The following is a 16,340-nucleotide window of genomic DNA, read 5'->3' on the forward strand; positions in this document are numbered from 1 at the left end:
ATTTATTTTGTGGCCACTTGGGGGCACCATAACAAGCAGTCACCACGACACTGACATAATAAAGTCATAAATCACACACATTAGAAAGTTGCTATGATGAACATGTTAGCAACAGTTGCTAAATGATGCATCCAGCAGACAGTAACATTAGTAATCATTTGATTTTAACCACCAGCCAAATGCAAGTCTACTATTCATTTGCTTTTATCTCTGTTTTGATGTCCACCAACTCTTGAAGGAAATATCTGACTCAGCAGAGAAATGTTCATCAGCTAGTTGCTGTGTTTGTCTGGCTGCTGTTTGGTGCTGCAGGTAGTGTACTGTGGGGTTATCAGAGCTTTTTTGCTGAAAAAAGCTGACTGCTACTCCTGCAGCTGTTGTAAACATAAAAGATGATGGGAGCACTAAGAGTGAACCAAAACTGTAGCGATGCAGGACGAAAAAACCTTTAATCGATACAATTCAGCTTAAAAATATGTTTGGTTTCACATATTAAAATCTACTTTGCCTATAAACCTTTCAACAACACAGAATTGTGGTTGTTGCAGTTTCTTTCCACGTTATTCTCTTCCTACCAGTTGTTGTCGCCGGCGTGTGGCGTTTCGTTTCCCCATTGTTGCATCCCTCAGAGCAGACCAGTGTCATGGCAGTTTGTGAAATAGTCACGTTTGAAAATCAAGACATGTACACGCAATAAACAAGAAAATCGCGTACACGCATCAATAAATCTAATTAACATGAACTGTAGTGAGACCGGGTTGGTACAGCACAGAAGCGAGGCAGCCATGCTGAATGGATAACTATCTTGCATGGCAATTTCTAAAGTGCATAGGAATAAGAGCACAAATTTGAGAAGCAAGATTGAAGAAAACATACATTTTTCTCCTCTCTTTTAACTTCAGAGCAGAGTTTGGAGTTAACTTCCAAACTCTGCCTGTGTTCTTGATGAGACGGGACATGAATACTGTGGTGAACCGTTGCAGTGAACTCTCATTTCTAGTGTCAATAAGAGGTTGTTAGGTAAGATGCCTTTTGACAGACACCTCCTGTTGACAGTATGTTAGATTGCTTTGGTAATCTCTCTAAACTTAAAATGCGTAAAGTGATATTTACCATGGGCACTTTAGAGCAAACTTAATTGGCTCTTCCTAAAGAGATCCTTATTGTCTTGTGAGTAAAATGTTCTCTTCACTACCTTTGGCTTATGTAGGACCTTTTCTGTCCTTTGTTTCTCACAATGCCTTGCAGCTGCCCCTGCCTCACAATATTTACATGCTAGACTGTAGTAGTGTGCATCATGTATTATATTCTTGCTCATTTCAATTACCAGAAGCCCTCCAATCAGGCCAGTTTGTTGCATTTACACTGGATGCTTCCACTCAACAAAGCTTGTCTTATTTAAATAAGAGTATCTGGTTTTGTCAGCCCGTACAGGTGCTGTGAGAATTCAGCCTTGAAATTGATCCGTGTTTGCTGGTTAAATTGAAGGTATTTCAAAAAAAATAAAATTAGATTTTTAATTTGTTTTTTTGAAAACTGTTTCAGTGTCTGAGTAGAAATAGAAGATAATTTAGTCGAGGGGCAAAGGCTCATTGTGAGAAAGAAAACTTTTTACATTGGAGAAATTGACAGAACAGCATGAGATACGGCGGCTACAAGTGTGTGTGCTTGTGTTGTGTCTTTTTTGTTGTTGTTAGGGAAATATGCTTATTGGCTTTCTTTCCAACACGCAGCTGGAGTCAGAATGTAGTAAGCCTAGCTTAGCACAAAGACTGAAGGCTCTAAGGTAAATAACAATGCCTGCCAGCACCTCTAAAGCTCACTAATTATTATGTATCCTGTTTTTCCTGGTTAATCTGTACACAAAATGTTAAAATGTGGTTTATGAGGGACTTCTGAGCTGTATCAATTTCTTTACAAAGGGCAATTTATGCATTCAGTATTGTAGCAAGATACAGTCATTGGGCACAGGTTTTGGTCTATGTGCAGGCACGGTGGTACCAAACCTGGCAATTATTCTCAGGGAAGCTAAGTACAGGCATGGTTATCACCAAGAAAGAGTGACATTATAAAAGTTGAGTTTTTTTTTGTGCGTTTTTATGTTGTTATGTCATTGCTATACAAGTTAATTATGACATTTTGGGGGGTGTTAAAAATAGAAAAAAATATTTGCCCCTGTGTATAGTCAGCGATTGTGTCGACATAAGCCTCTGGCTTTGGAGAGTCCAGTTTGTCTAAATGGCTCGTAAATCCCCCCCTCCCAACGTCCTAGCTCCTGTGCAGCACACTATCTCTATCAGTGGATTTTGCTTAACCAGAGTGGACTTTGTGTAGGCTCTTTTTATGGCCGTATGAGTTGCTGCACTGACACTTTATGTCTGCGGGACATCAATGTATTGACGTTGCTAACCCAGAAACTAGAGTAACGCTCCATTAAACTAATTGTTTGAGAAGTGGTGGGAAACTCTCAGAGGACAGGCCACGCCAATTAAAAATGCATACACACAAACGCATGCCTGTACACTCATGTATAAGTAGCAAGTCAATGAGTGCTGACCTTTGAGTGCATTGTGAGTGATTTTTAAAATAGTAGTTGGAGTCTGTTAGAGATTTTAGCGACTGTGAGCAGATGCATTGCAGTTGATCCCCTCTGTTAACCTTTTCCTCTCACTTACCCATCCTCCCACCTCGCACTAAATCCCATACATGAGAGTCGTTGAAACAGTGTGAAAAAGTGCACACATGCATCAGGGTGCTCGTGTGAAGTTGTTGAGTTCAGAAACTAATTTTGATAATACAGCTTGTAGCTGCAGCCTAACCCTGTCTGATATCCTGCTCCAAAAAAGTAAGTAAAAAGATTATACTTCTTTGATGACAGTGTTTGGTGCAATTTCCATGCCTAACCTTGTTGCTCTCATGCCTGTAATCACAGTAAAAAACACCATGTGTATCGTTATGGCTCTCGGTTGCCATCACACAATTTTACAAGACAATCCCAAGCAAGACAGTCAGGCTCACATGAATGATGAAATTATGAGAAATAAATTACATGGATAGATAAGGTTGTTTAGAATTATGGCTTTTTTTTAGCCGGCCAGTGATATGGAATATATGGTTGTTTTAACAGACAGTGTTAGGCTTGTTGGTTGTTAAAGGAATGCATCAGTGGATCTTGAGGGACACCTAACAAGAAACTGTATGTATAACCAACCTTTGTAGTTTATGTTTATTAGTGTGCTTTTATGCCTAATAGGGCTGTTTATGATTGGTCTGTGGCTCTCAGCGTCAGATATCAACGCAAAAATCAACCTTTAGCGTCTGTACGGGACGCACCGGGCAGAGCAGCAGCTCGGCCACAGTTCCGTTAGATGACGCAGTATTAAAGGTGCTCTAAGCAATGTTGGGTGACGTTACTTCTTGTTGACGTTCAAAGTATTTTCCAACAAAGCGAGACTAGCTTGCCCCTCCCTCCTCCTCATCCCGTCCCCTCCACCTCGCTTCTGTGATTCCACGCACTAACTCCCCAACCCTACCCCAAATCCTTCTTGTCGGTTATTGGCTGGAACACAGGAACGCAGGTGGGCACAGTTTGTTTTTGATGTCGTTTGTAGACCCTGGGCTGTCTACAGAGACCGCGTTTTGTACAGTGTGTTCTGGGGACAGGCAGCTCGCGGATAGTGAGGAGATGTTTGCTGTATGTGAAAACAAATGTTGTAGCCTAAAACACGCATGACATCGCTTAGAGCACCTTTAAGAGCGACAATGGTAGCGAGTAGTAGGAAAGAGCTAAAATCCGCGTAAGGTTGGTGTAATGGATAGGTTAAACGACACAGGACATTCACCCACAAGCCCGGGGTTTGTGACCTGTTCTTGTCCCGCGTGTCACTGAAAAGTACATTTTGTAACCCCACACATGATCTTTTCCTAAACCTGACCTGTCCTATTCTTGTGCCGCATGTCAATTAAATGAATGTCCCGACCCAGACTTTCAAAAAATTACACAAAGAGTGCCAACCAAGTTTAAAAATGACGTCAAAGGGCTAGATTTGACGCTAAAGAAGACTTTTTGTGTCAATAACAAACGCCAGAGGCACCTGACGCAATGGGAGAGAGAATGTGTTGGCCATGGTATTGAGTATTTTTTTGCTTTTGTTCTGACCAGCTGACTTACAGGTGTGGAACCGACCTTATGGCGCAGTCAGACGAGATGTCACTTCCCATTCATTTCAGCGTGGAACAGGGGGAGAGACACATGCGACATATGTGAGCGATAGTGTTTAATGACCGTAAAACTTTTGATAATATTAATAACATTGTGGACTGCTGTAGTTGGCTTGTTAGCCATTACAACCTGCAGTCTACTCTATGCTTACAACCCTTCCCATGCTGTTTCCTGTCTAGAAAGTAGGCTACTTTTTGTCAGGTGGATTTCAGTCTCACTTCAGCTTTAGACCACATACACCAAGTTGTATGGTATTCATTACAAATCTTGTTAATATGACATTGAACTTAGGCAGCTACAAAGAAAAATTGTAGCATATTTTTGCATGATTGACTAGGTATGAATAGATGCTTAAAAATGAGACTGCCACCTGCACAGAGTGTACAATGAATCTGAATATTGCCATCTTTAGCTGACACAAACTCAGACTATTTACAGTATTTTCAGATAGAAAATGCGCATCTCTCTCCTCCTTTCATTGTTGTTTACGTTTGTGTCGTTGCGTGTTACACGTAAACCTGTCCTCATGCTGAAAACGTGACTTGTCGCATACATGACCTCACTCCTGGATACGCAAGAAGAATGTAAAAATATATATTTTGGAAAAGGAAAATGACAATAATACTGTAGTAATGCACAGTGACTTGGATAAGTTACTGGTTTGGAAATACTAATGCGTTAGATTACGTGTTATTGGAAAAAGTGGTCAGATTAGAGTCACTGTTCTTAGCTGTGCATGTTGCTCATCCACTGATTGTTGGGGGCTCCCCAGGATGGGCCAAACAGACCCTAGTGTTAATCTAACCATGCTTGAAGAACAGAACAGTGCTGATAAATGGTTTACTGTAGATATTCCCTCGAGGTGAAGATCACAGAAAGATAATGCTCCATTTTCACAAGAGCTAAGCAAAATGATTGTCTGCAGGTAGTGATAAATGAACTGTGTGGGAAATCATACTTGAAGAGGCCTAAGTATGGCACAGAGCTGTGTAATTACATATGCCTATCATAGCTGACATTGTTATTAATGACCTAACTCTTGTACTCATCATTTTATCTGTAGTTACTGATGACCAGGGAAACACTTGACTGACAGTTTTGTGTTTCATAGGTCTAATTAGATTGGAGAGATTTGAGATCGGAAAGGTTAAAACGACTACCGTTGTTCCCGTGGAGGCTAATACAGCACAGATGCATGATGGGCAATTTTTTATGATGCTACTGCTGCACTTTCTGCTATGCAAAATGGAGCATTACCGATGTGGCCTGGTGAAGCAATCACAAGACCTCTTCTGGGTTTATTAAGGAGGCTGCTAACTAAATGGTTTTCTATTGCAATCCCAGGGGAAGAGATCATTAAGAAATAGCCGTCGTTCTGTCTGTGATGCAGTGGACTTGTGTGTGTGTGTGGTATACCCACTGAGACCTAGGAGACTGTAGTGCATCTGTTACAGATGAGGGGACCTCTTAAACACATTTCGATAAACTGACTATAAGCTGCTAATGTGCCCCTGTAATGGAGGCAGGTTGCAGCTGATGATGTTAAAAGGGGAAATAAGCCTTCAATCATGCCTTCTCTTTCACTGTGGGCCAAGAGTGTCTCTCTCTTTTGGAGGAAAACGGACGAGAGAGGGGGGTTACTTCCGTCCCAGAGGGCAACTGCGATGAATTTTACACTTCCACCCTGTAAAAGGCCTTGAGTTTCTTTTTTATTGATTCACCAAAATGCTAATCTCAGAAATTCAGATTCCACTGCTTGTGGCTGACTAGATTCAATTTGCACGGTTTTAATAAGGTCCAAATAGAAACACATGCTCCCCTGAGAAACTCCTGCAGATTATTTTCTTTGAAAACAGTCCAAGGTTGTATTTTTTTAAAAAATTTTTATCTGGGCCGATCATGCAAACACCAGCTGAATGCATTTCAGCTGAGGTGCTCGGGAAAAAGCCTGAGTGACACATTCATGTGTCAACATGTGCTGCTTGCCAGAGAGATGAGATGATGGCCTTGCAATTGGCCTTGATTACACATCACCACCAGAAGCAATACAGTTACAATGAGGACCATATTTCTGTGATGACAGGGTCATAACGTTATTGCCCTGCTCAATCCCCATGGTGATCGAGCAATAGCATAATGAATGCCCCTTGGTGACTGGCACAGCCCACACAGAATTAAAACAAATATAACACAATGCCCACACACTCACTGGATATTACCCTACTCTTTCTTAAACTATGTGCTGGGACATACAATATTTCACGCTCCCTCCTCTGCTGGGGTTCCCACATGACACTAGCAGCAATGAATAATGAGGCTGCATGAGACCCAGGGGATGGGATTACATTTTTCATGTTGGTCCAGAACAGAAGTTTTAGGACCCCTGAATTATGCAGCAGATGCTCCACTGTTTATCAAAAGCCTTCAGATATAGAGGTTATATGAGAGAATGAAGTGTTCTGAACAAAGCAATGTATTGAGATTCCACATCAAACCTTTTTTCTAATGATGAAAGAACTAGGAGTAGAACTAATACTATGTGGCTCGTATGAGTATAATGAAAAGAGCAGCTATATGTCTGCCCGCATGAAACTAGAACATAGCATATAAGAAATGCCTTTACGAAATACAAATGTACTGAAAGCAGAATGTGATGTTTACTAGTGGTGACTGGTCTGGCCCAACGTGCCTAGTATAGAGTACTCCAGACACTGTCTGGGCCATGTTGGACATTGATCATAGTGAATGTTAGAATTGCAGTGCAAGGACGGATAAAGACTTTGCCATTTGTAGACCCATGCAGTCTTAGGCGCTTTCACGCCTATAAATCGGTAGACTCAATGCCATTCAGGGGTGAAGATGCAACATTTTTGAATTTTTCATATTGTTCTCTTTGCATTTACACGGCACATTGTCAAACCAGTGCACTTGGAAGCCAACCGAGACCTCCGTTTTCAAGCAGACCAGAGATCGGTTGTTTGGTCCGCGCCTGAGTTTGAATGAACTTTCACACCAAGCCAACTGAACTATCCAACAAAACACTCAAGGGTTTGGTTAGAAATGACCAAACTGTTCAGGTGTTAATGAAATCCATGGGAAACTTGATGAGAGTGTGAATTTATCACAGCCGTTTATACTTACCTGTGGTTGGACACTGTAAATTGCCCTAGTTTAGGTTAAAGTGCAAGCTCACTTTAACCTAATCTCCATTTTTTGCTGGTTTGTTAGGCTGGTGCAGTGTCAATGCATCTGGATGAGATGGAGGTATAAGTCAATGGGGTTATCTTAAGAAAAGCACATGGCAGTTTGGTGATTGAGAGTAGCACTGGCATTCATTTTTTTACTCCAGCACTTTGATGTTGATGTCAGTCCTTGAACACCTCTTTCTTGTCTATTCAGACCATAATCCACTCTGTATTTTTGCACTCCTCAGAAAATCCTACCCTGCTTTTAATAAGGTGGGCATTGCTCATGCAGCCTAAGCAGCTAGCGAGCCATCGGATACTTTTAATGCTGACACACTGCCCATTTGGTGTGCTATTTATGCCTTGATATCTTGCCTGTGTTTTTTTCTAGTGCCTGGTCTTATGAAATTCCCATAGAAATTATGCAACATTTTCTTTTTTGGTGCCTTACCCAGAGTTAAGTAAGAAGGTTGGTATCAATTGTCTGTGCATATAATATTGAGATAGTTAGCTAGCTTTACAAATGTCAGTTTTCCTAGCTTGGGCAGGCACTGTGAGAGTAGAGATGCGAGATGGATGAGCTTTAGATTTTTATTCACAATGAATTTTTGGGGTTCTAGCTGTGTCTATTTCTATTCTAGTTGTAAGCCATGTGATGTTAGAGTTATGCCCATATTGGAGAAGACAGATTGGAAGTATTGTGCTGTTTTCAGTAACAGAAAGTGTGCGTGGAGGTCTGGGTGAGCATGTACACACACAATTTCAATGCAGGATACCATGTGCACAATTTGCACTGTCACAACTCAAAAGTTAATGTTCACTTTATGTAACTGGATCTTATCATTAACAAAGTGCTTAAGTCACCTAAGCCTGAAGAAGTAGTTCAATAATTTCGAATATTCGCCCTTTTGCTTTTTTGCCTCGGGTTTCATGGGGAAATTAAAACCACTCATGTCTGTATGGTAAACATGAAGCAACAGCCACCATTTAGCTTAGCATACAAACTTGAAACATGGGAAAACAACACCTCTTAAACTCACTAATTAACATGTTATATCTCATTTATTTTATCTGTGTAAAGACAGAAGTGTAAAAATGAGTCCTGACCCGTAAAACATACAATCAGAAGGCACCGACATCAGAAGGCACCAACATCCAATGACAATGACATTGGATGTTGGTGCCTTTGAGTTTGTTGAGACAAAACTCTCAGTCACTGCTGGTAAGGGTTTCAATTAGTAGTTTCAATTTCTTCCAAATGGGGATTGGACCCTCTTCTATGTTTCAGGCCCATGTTGTTATTTTGGCTGAAAATCAATTGTGGTAGCTGCAGCTTTAAATATATAGTGGAAGTTTCAGAATTTCAGTGGAACTGAATACTGAAGTATGCACTTTTAATTACTTATTTGAAAAAGGTTTAGATGAAATTCACCCACCAAGCTTGCTCAGCAGTGCTCTTTAACTCTTTAACCGAAAAGTCAAGTGACCTTATGTAATTCAATGAAAAGCCCCAGCACAGCTAAACATGGCAATTATAAGTGATTAACCTTCTCTGTGTTTGAATTTCATTTCATAGGCCAGGCAAAGAAACATGTATGATTGAACTATGGCTTTGCAGCTGCGTGGGCGAGTGCTGAATGAGCATAGACATGACAGTTTTAGAACAAACTCACTTGCCTGTATAGGCTGCCAGGCGGCCCATGGCTCTCCACCTGCCTGCTTACCACTTATTGAAGATGAATGACTTCTAGGCGCCCATTACTTACCATGTGAAATGGCCTTAAAAGGGATGGCATAGCCCTTGTCAGCGCAAATGTGACCAAAACACCATAAAGTCAGGCTCATTTAAAAACAGATCCATCATTTGTAAGAAAAGGTCACCCAGTATAGCATTAAAAGGTCAGTTATTAAGTGTAACTAAATAAATTACTAAATAAATAATTGTCATCAAAAAAGGCCAGTTTCTACTTTGGTCATACATGAAGTTTCAACTGCATGTATACATATCAACTGCATGTATATTATCTTTTTTATGATTATTTTAGGGGTGTTATGGCCTTTAGTGACAGGACAGCTTTAAGACAGTAGAGGGGAGAGAGAGTGGGGACGACATGCAGCAAAGGGCCGTGGGTTGGAGTCGAACCTGCAGCCGCCGCACAGACTACATGGGGCGCACATTCTAATGGGCGACCTAGAGGTCGCTCCAAGTAAAAGTCTTTTTGCAAGTTTCTGAATGCAGCATAACATTAAATATAACCAATATATAAAAATATTATGAAAATAAAATGTATGTTGAATATTGTATCTTGTAGACCCAGAGGTGGACAGCGTTTCAGGTTCTTCATTAAAGTAACATAAGACCACAATATAAAAATACTCTATTACATTCAACATATTACTTAGTGGAAGTTAAAAAGAATTTCAGCCATGTGTACTTGTATAATAAGAAATATCAAAAGTGAAAGTATTTGGGATAAGCAACCGAACCACCAAACGACAAGAACATCTGTTCCAAATTCCATGACCACCAATACCAGAGGTCCTTTTATTGCATACATTTCACATTAAACAAAAATGTCAAATTCATGGAAAATGAAAATACTCAAGTAGTGTCCAAATAGGCCTACCTCAAACTTGTATGGGGTTGAGTAAATGTAATAAGTTATAGTACATGTAACCACTGGTTGTGTATTCCTGTTGGATGGGTCTTCCTAAATCCCAGCAGAAATACATTGAAGCCCAACTTTCTGGGGGAAAGTCAGATTCTCCCTAATTAGCTTCTCATTCTTATGCACATCAAGTATTGGCTGCATGTGTCCAGTGTCGGGAATTAGAATGAGTCTACCTGTATTTCCAGGTTTGTTGATATGGATCAGAGCGCTTTGGTAAGTGGGGACATTGAACACCAGTATTACTGGACACTCATTGTAACACCATGGTTGGCCCATTAGCCCACATATGGCCTGCCTGGCAATGCACTGATAGGCCATCAGTGCCTAAGCCAGCTCAATCAACAGCCAACTGTTCCTTTAAAGTATTCCTTTGACATGAACCCAGATACCCAGTCAGTATTGCTAACTGTTCTAACAGTCCCATTAATTGTAATACCAGACCAGTACTGATTGCATTAATAGCTTAATGGATGTGTTGATGAACAGTGCTTTGGCAGTCTTTTGTTGTGGCTGGCCTGAAATTAAAGCACAGCCATGGCATGTGAGTATCATCCTTTATTGGGTAAATAAAGGATGAGGAACTGTATTCTATTTTCATATACGAGAATGACTGTTTGTGTGTAACTAAGCATGAGGCGTAGATCTGTTTAAGTAGCAATATATCCAGCAGACGGCCCTCTTGTTGTGGGTATGTCTTGTCCTTTATGTATGCCAGACCATCAGGAAGCTTTTGATGGCTGTAAGTGACCCCATCCAGCGGTTAATGACCAGCTGTTTGTTTGTTGATGTATTTGCCTTTAAAATGTGTTGGGCACTCGGCTACGGCTAATTCTACTCATTAATGGTTATTATTGTTAAATTAGCGGTATTGGCAGATGGCAGAAGTGACAACACGGCTGATTAATGGACGCTGCAGGTCAACTCTGCAGTCACTGCTGCTTGTCTCGGATTGCAGTATCCGAGGCAGTTTAAATACTACTGGGGTGACATCATTACTGAGGCTTTAAAACAACACAAGAGGATCTATATTAATAGGAATTTAAAGCACCTCCAAATTCAATCAACTTCTAATCAAACTTCAAACCGACAAGAAATAAGCCATTATCTATCAGCACTGCAATAACAAAAGCAAATAATAGCACACAAATCAATCAGCAAATTCATCTACAGATGAAAAGATAACCCCTTGACTCCAATTTCATCCTCATTTTATACTGTGATGGCTGCCTAGTTAAAAGGTATTCGTTTATAATGTGTATATTCTCTTGCTCAAACAGCTGTGTCCACAAAAGCTACCATAAGCTCATTAATGGATGTGTTTGTTTGACAATGTGGTTTCTATTTGCAGAACTGAATATGTTAGAAATCTGCTGCTCCAGCATAATGTGTCGGTCCAGCCAATATCACAATGACTTTGTGGTTAGTTAGTGCCTTCGGTCAAACCCCTTTTGTCTGTGTAATAGTGGGAATAATCATTACAGCTATACATTTGGACCAGTACTAATTGCATGGCTGCCCTTTTAGCCTACGTGGTCAGACTGTTAAGTATCCAATGGGCCCCCAAGCGGCCCGGTACTCGCTCCATCATGTGTCAACTGCTTGTATGTGAAGATTTAACTCCGCTGTGGACGGTTCTGCTAAAAGCTTATTAACATTGTTTGTGAGCTCACTGTCTGTTGTGTGGATAGCAGTGGATCAGTGGGTAGCAGCTGTGCTACTTCTATGTATGTCTTGACATTTGAAATTCTCTTCGGTGAGTTTGTGTACTGGGACTGAAGTTTAGAAATATAACTTTTCCCCGCAGTTAGCGTTCTGAGGATACCTCATTCAGCCAACTTCAAGGTAGCTGACACGCCTTGCTAGCGTACATGAAATTTTAACATGAGTTTAAATGAGGCATTAAAACAACAGCAAAATGCTGACAAGCTCTTTTTTTGGATGACTGGAAATACATGAAATATGCCAAAAATTAGGCTTTTTAAAGCTGCGTTATGCATATGTGAGGGCAGTTAAACAAGCCAAAGCAACATCGTGTAGCAACATAGCATTCATGTCAAGACCTGTTTGGCCAACTGACAAATATTAACTCTACTTTTAGTTCTGTTTTGGTTTCCACCAACTCCTGAGAAAATGTCTGCCTCTTTTGCTGCTTAATGCTATACTATGTTCACTAGCTAACCGCTAACTTTGTGTGTCCGCAGTTTATTGCTGGGAACGTAACAAAAAGCTGCCTGTTCATTTGGCAGACACTTTAGTCAAAATGAGATCAATAAGAGCAACATTCGCAGACTTTAAAACCAGAAGAAAGTGTTGACAGATGCTAAAACTAAGGCTAACGTCAGAAATTGAGTGTTAATTCTGTGGGTTTGTTTGCCTGCAACAAATTCAAATTGGGCATTCATGTATTTTGTTTGAGTGTTTTTAGTACATATCCTATTTACTAGCTCACATTTTTATTTTGCTAGTTTTTGGGGAGGTTTGCATTTTCTCTTCTCCAGGCAATTTTACCTAGGACCCAGATTAAAGAGATTTCTAAAATGTGTCATGAGTGACCATTCGGCATCATTACCACTACTTCAGAAAAGAAGATTCTTAATGCAAAAGGATATATTGGCATAGGGCCTAAATGACTCTCATGTATATTCCATACAGCCTCAGCTAAGCTTATATTGCTGTATGGTACGGTATAATTTGAATTCCCTTCCTCCACTTCCTTTCTGCTGCTGCTGGCAGAATATCAAGTGAAGCCCAACTGACTCTGTGTGGACCTATTTGGAAGGGATTAAACTAGCTTGCAACTAATAAAGGATATGTTGCAGTAGGCTAGGGACTGTATGGGGCTGCCTGACTATGTAGTGAGCATTTTGTGTTAATTGTCAGACCCAAGGATGGATAGGAGGAGGAGCGGGGCAAGGCAAAAGGGGAGAAAGCCTTGGAGAGTTCTGTTATGGAAGGAAGAGTGAAGAAATAAAGAAGGAGTCATTGAGATAGAAAGAAGCAGGGTAGGTAGTCTAATACACATTTCATACATATGTAGTGTCAGGAAGGCATAGAGTTGTATTACCAAGGTGTCATTACATCATAAGAGCTATTAGGCAAATTTTGAATACTTCGTTGGCAGACATTTTTGGACATCCTGATTTTTTTCTTCTGACATTTTATGTTGAAATCTTGAAGTATAAATGCATCGGTGAATGCATTCCACGGATGAGCAAGACCCCTTTTAATGGTTTCATTGTTGGCTTGAGTTACATCAGATGGTCTTTGCATCACCAGGGTTTCCTGTCTACTCTGTAATTCCAGATGTTTATATTGGTACAGTCCTGCAGATTTGTTGCATTGAAATAAGCGTATAAACAATTCATCTCTTAGTACTAAATCATTTAAATCTCTACATTTGGGCTCAATCCTTTGACCGTAAATAAAGATGGACGACTTGACCTCTCCACAACAGTAAAGGATACGCACCTCCATCGCCCCCTGGTGGCTGGCTGCAGTGTAGGTCATAAACCCCACCCACCCCTCCATGTTAACAGATAGGACATGGGCCAAACAAAAAAGACTAACATGCTAAATGTACTAAACATTACTAATTCACTTTTTTGATAAGTTTGTTGTTGTTTTGAATTATTTGATCCAATAAAAAGAGGTGTTACATCACAACTGGCAGCTGTTATTGACACTGGTGGGTGTCTGGCCGGGACCTAGATACCATGGCTCCACAACCCAATCACTACTGCTTAGACTCTGGCTCTAAATGACATCACCAGTGTAAGATGGCGGCGCCCGTATCCTGGATACTTTGGCTTCATTTTTACATTGGGATGAAGTGGAGACACGTTGTCCAATTTTATAAATTGCTCAAATGCTCAACATCAAACATCCTGGAATTTTAGTATAGTGAAGGATAAGCACATCTTGTAGTAATTACAAATTGGTATGTATTGTAATGTATGTATTGGTATTCACGCCTCGCCGTTGGGAAAGACCTTAGATACGACTTGCCTCCCTTAGCAACAGGAGATATTTATAGTCCGCTCAGCTCGTTAATTCCTTCAGCTTAGCAACGAGCCAGAAAGCGAACGCTGTGCTAGCAAGATCCAAAGTCAATAACATTCTGTACAGTTGGAAATCAGTAAAAATAATTTGACGGTATGTTGAACAACAAGACCAGCTAGCTTTCCTGCCATGTCATTGTCCCCAAAACAATATAACAAGTTTTACAAACAACTGTATCCGCAATACCATTACTGTCGGCCGCAGCCTGCAGTAGCGACCTGAACAGTGAACGGGATGTGGATAACGTTATTCACCGTGAAACAAAGTCAGTTCAGAAGGTCCCTAAAACTTTCTTCTTGCAGCTTGTGTGTTAGCACCATCCTGGGGTGTTCAGAGGACGAGGCACTGAAGAACCTCACAGTGTTAAAATGAACAAATTCACATTTCCTTTTTGTTTTAATGTAGCGCATCAATTTAGAACAGTAAACAGTCAGTTTCACCGTAACTGCTTTAGCTGGTGTCACTTTTTTATGGACACCCTGCAGCCAATCGGAATTGAGTATTCACCCAGACCATGGTATAATGACATGGTATCAGATTGTTTCCCTGATTCTTATTACCAGGTTCAGGCAGGTAATCAGTAAACTCCTAGCTGACTATTTCTTTTTCTAATTATTGAAGCTTTACTTTAGTACCTGTCAACAAAGATGATTAATGAATGTGGCTGTAACAAGCCAGCCACTGAGACACTCGTATTTCTGGGGAATGCCAATCTGTGGTTGTATCTTTACTGTCTAACAGAAGCTACCTGTGCTACATAGGTACATTATACATTTGCATTATGTTTATAGCCATCAATCCATCCATCATCATCCGCTTATCTGGGTTGGCCACAGGGGCAGCAGCTCCAGCAGGTGACCACAAACGTCCCTTTCCCTAGCCACATTAGCCAGCTCTGACTGGGAGATCCAGAGGTGTTCCCAGGCCAGGGTGGATATGGTATCTCTTCACCTAGTCCTGGGTCTTCCCCGAGGCCTCCTCACAGCTGAATGTGCCTGGAACACCTCCGTAGGGAGGCGCCCGGAGGGCATCCTTACCAGATGCCCAAACCACCTCCTTTCACCATTTACCCAAAGGAGCAGCAGCTATACTAATACTGTTTCAGTCAATTAAGTTATAGGCCAGGTGGGCTCAAAAGTGACACTGATGTCCTCTTGGAATGTGTTGACATGTGTCAGTGTAAGAATAGTAGTGCCGTGTAGTGGCATTATTTCTTTGTCTCTCTCCATTGAAAACCACATGCCGTGCTTACAAAGGGTTCACTTTTTATTAAATAAGAAAATTGCGTTGTTTTAAAGGTCCCATGTTGTAAAAATTGAGATTTATTTTTTCATTCAAGGTGCTATATAAATAATGTGAAAGCCTCAAAATGCTCCACAGTGAGTGTTCAGAAACTGTGTCTTTAAATGAGTAGTACGGTTGTGATGTCACAACTGTACTATATATAGGTAGAAAGTGCTGTTACTGTTATTGCGTGGCATTATGGAGGGGGAGAGGCTGAATACACAAGGACAATATCAGAAAATAATGTTTTCAGAACATTAAAGCATGTAAACATGCTCTAGTAGAAAGTAGTAGAGTAGAGTAGAGTAGATTCCTGCTAAGGTTGGGGCTATAAAACCATAATTGTAATATGCTTATGATGCACAAACTCACTCATTATGCTTTATAACACTCAAGCCAAACAAGGTCTTTCAAAAAACAGCGTATTCTGACTTTCAAACACTGATCAGCGGGTGGGGTACGTGAGGTAGGATAATATGACTTTCAGCAGAGCTAGCTGCTGACAAGGTGTGGTTTTCTTAATTATCAGCTGTTGATGTTAAGATGTTAACAGAGGTATTGATGGGCCTTAATTGACCATATGGCTGTTTGTATGTCTAGCTGGAGATTGACCAAAGAACAAACTGATAAGACAGTAACCCTCATGGGTTTTACATGTGCTGCACAGAGACAAGAATACGCAAACACACACACACACACACACACAAACGCACACACAAACACAGAGCCAGCCAGCACAGCAAATCATTTGTCGAGGTTTCACTTCCTAACCACAGTCCATCAGAGTAGGCCTCCCAACATTATCGGCATTATGCTGGCATCATTGCTGGCTCTGCTCCTTCGCAATCCAGTCGTGTGTGTGTGTGTGTGTGTGTGTGTGTGTGTGTGTGTGTGTGTGTGTGTGTGTGTGTGTGTGTG

General features: G+C 40.8%; 1 long non-coding RNA gene across 1 annotated transcript; it reads right to left on the bottom strand.

Annotated features, from left to right (window-relative positions):
- Positions 1 to 792: 792 nt before the first annotated feature.
- On the bottom strand, positions 793 to 14,666 carry LOC116698574 (uncharacterized). The gene is made up of 3 exons (XR_004334252.1): positions 14,325 to 14,666; positions 5,255 to 5,258; positions 793 to 804 (listed from the first exon to the last, which is right to left on the bottom strand). It is a non-coding gene; the product is annotated as an uncharacterized LOC116698574 (long non-coding RNA).
- Positions 14,667 to 16,340: the final 1,674 nt, after the last annotated feature.

This window comes from Etheostoma spectabile, chromosome 12 (assembly GCF_008692095.1).
Source record: "Etheostoma spectabile isolate EspeVRDwgs_2016 chromosome 12, UIUC_Espe_1.0, whole genome shotgun sequence".
Taxonomy (NCBI): domain Eukaryota; kingdom Metazoa; phylum Chordata; class Actinopteri; order Perciformes; family Percidae; genus Etheostoma; species Etheostoma spectabile.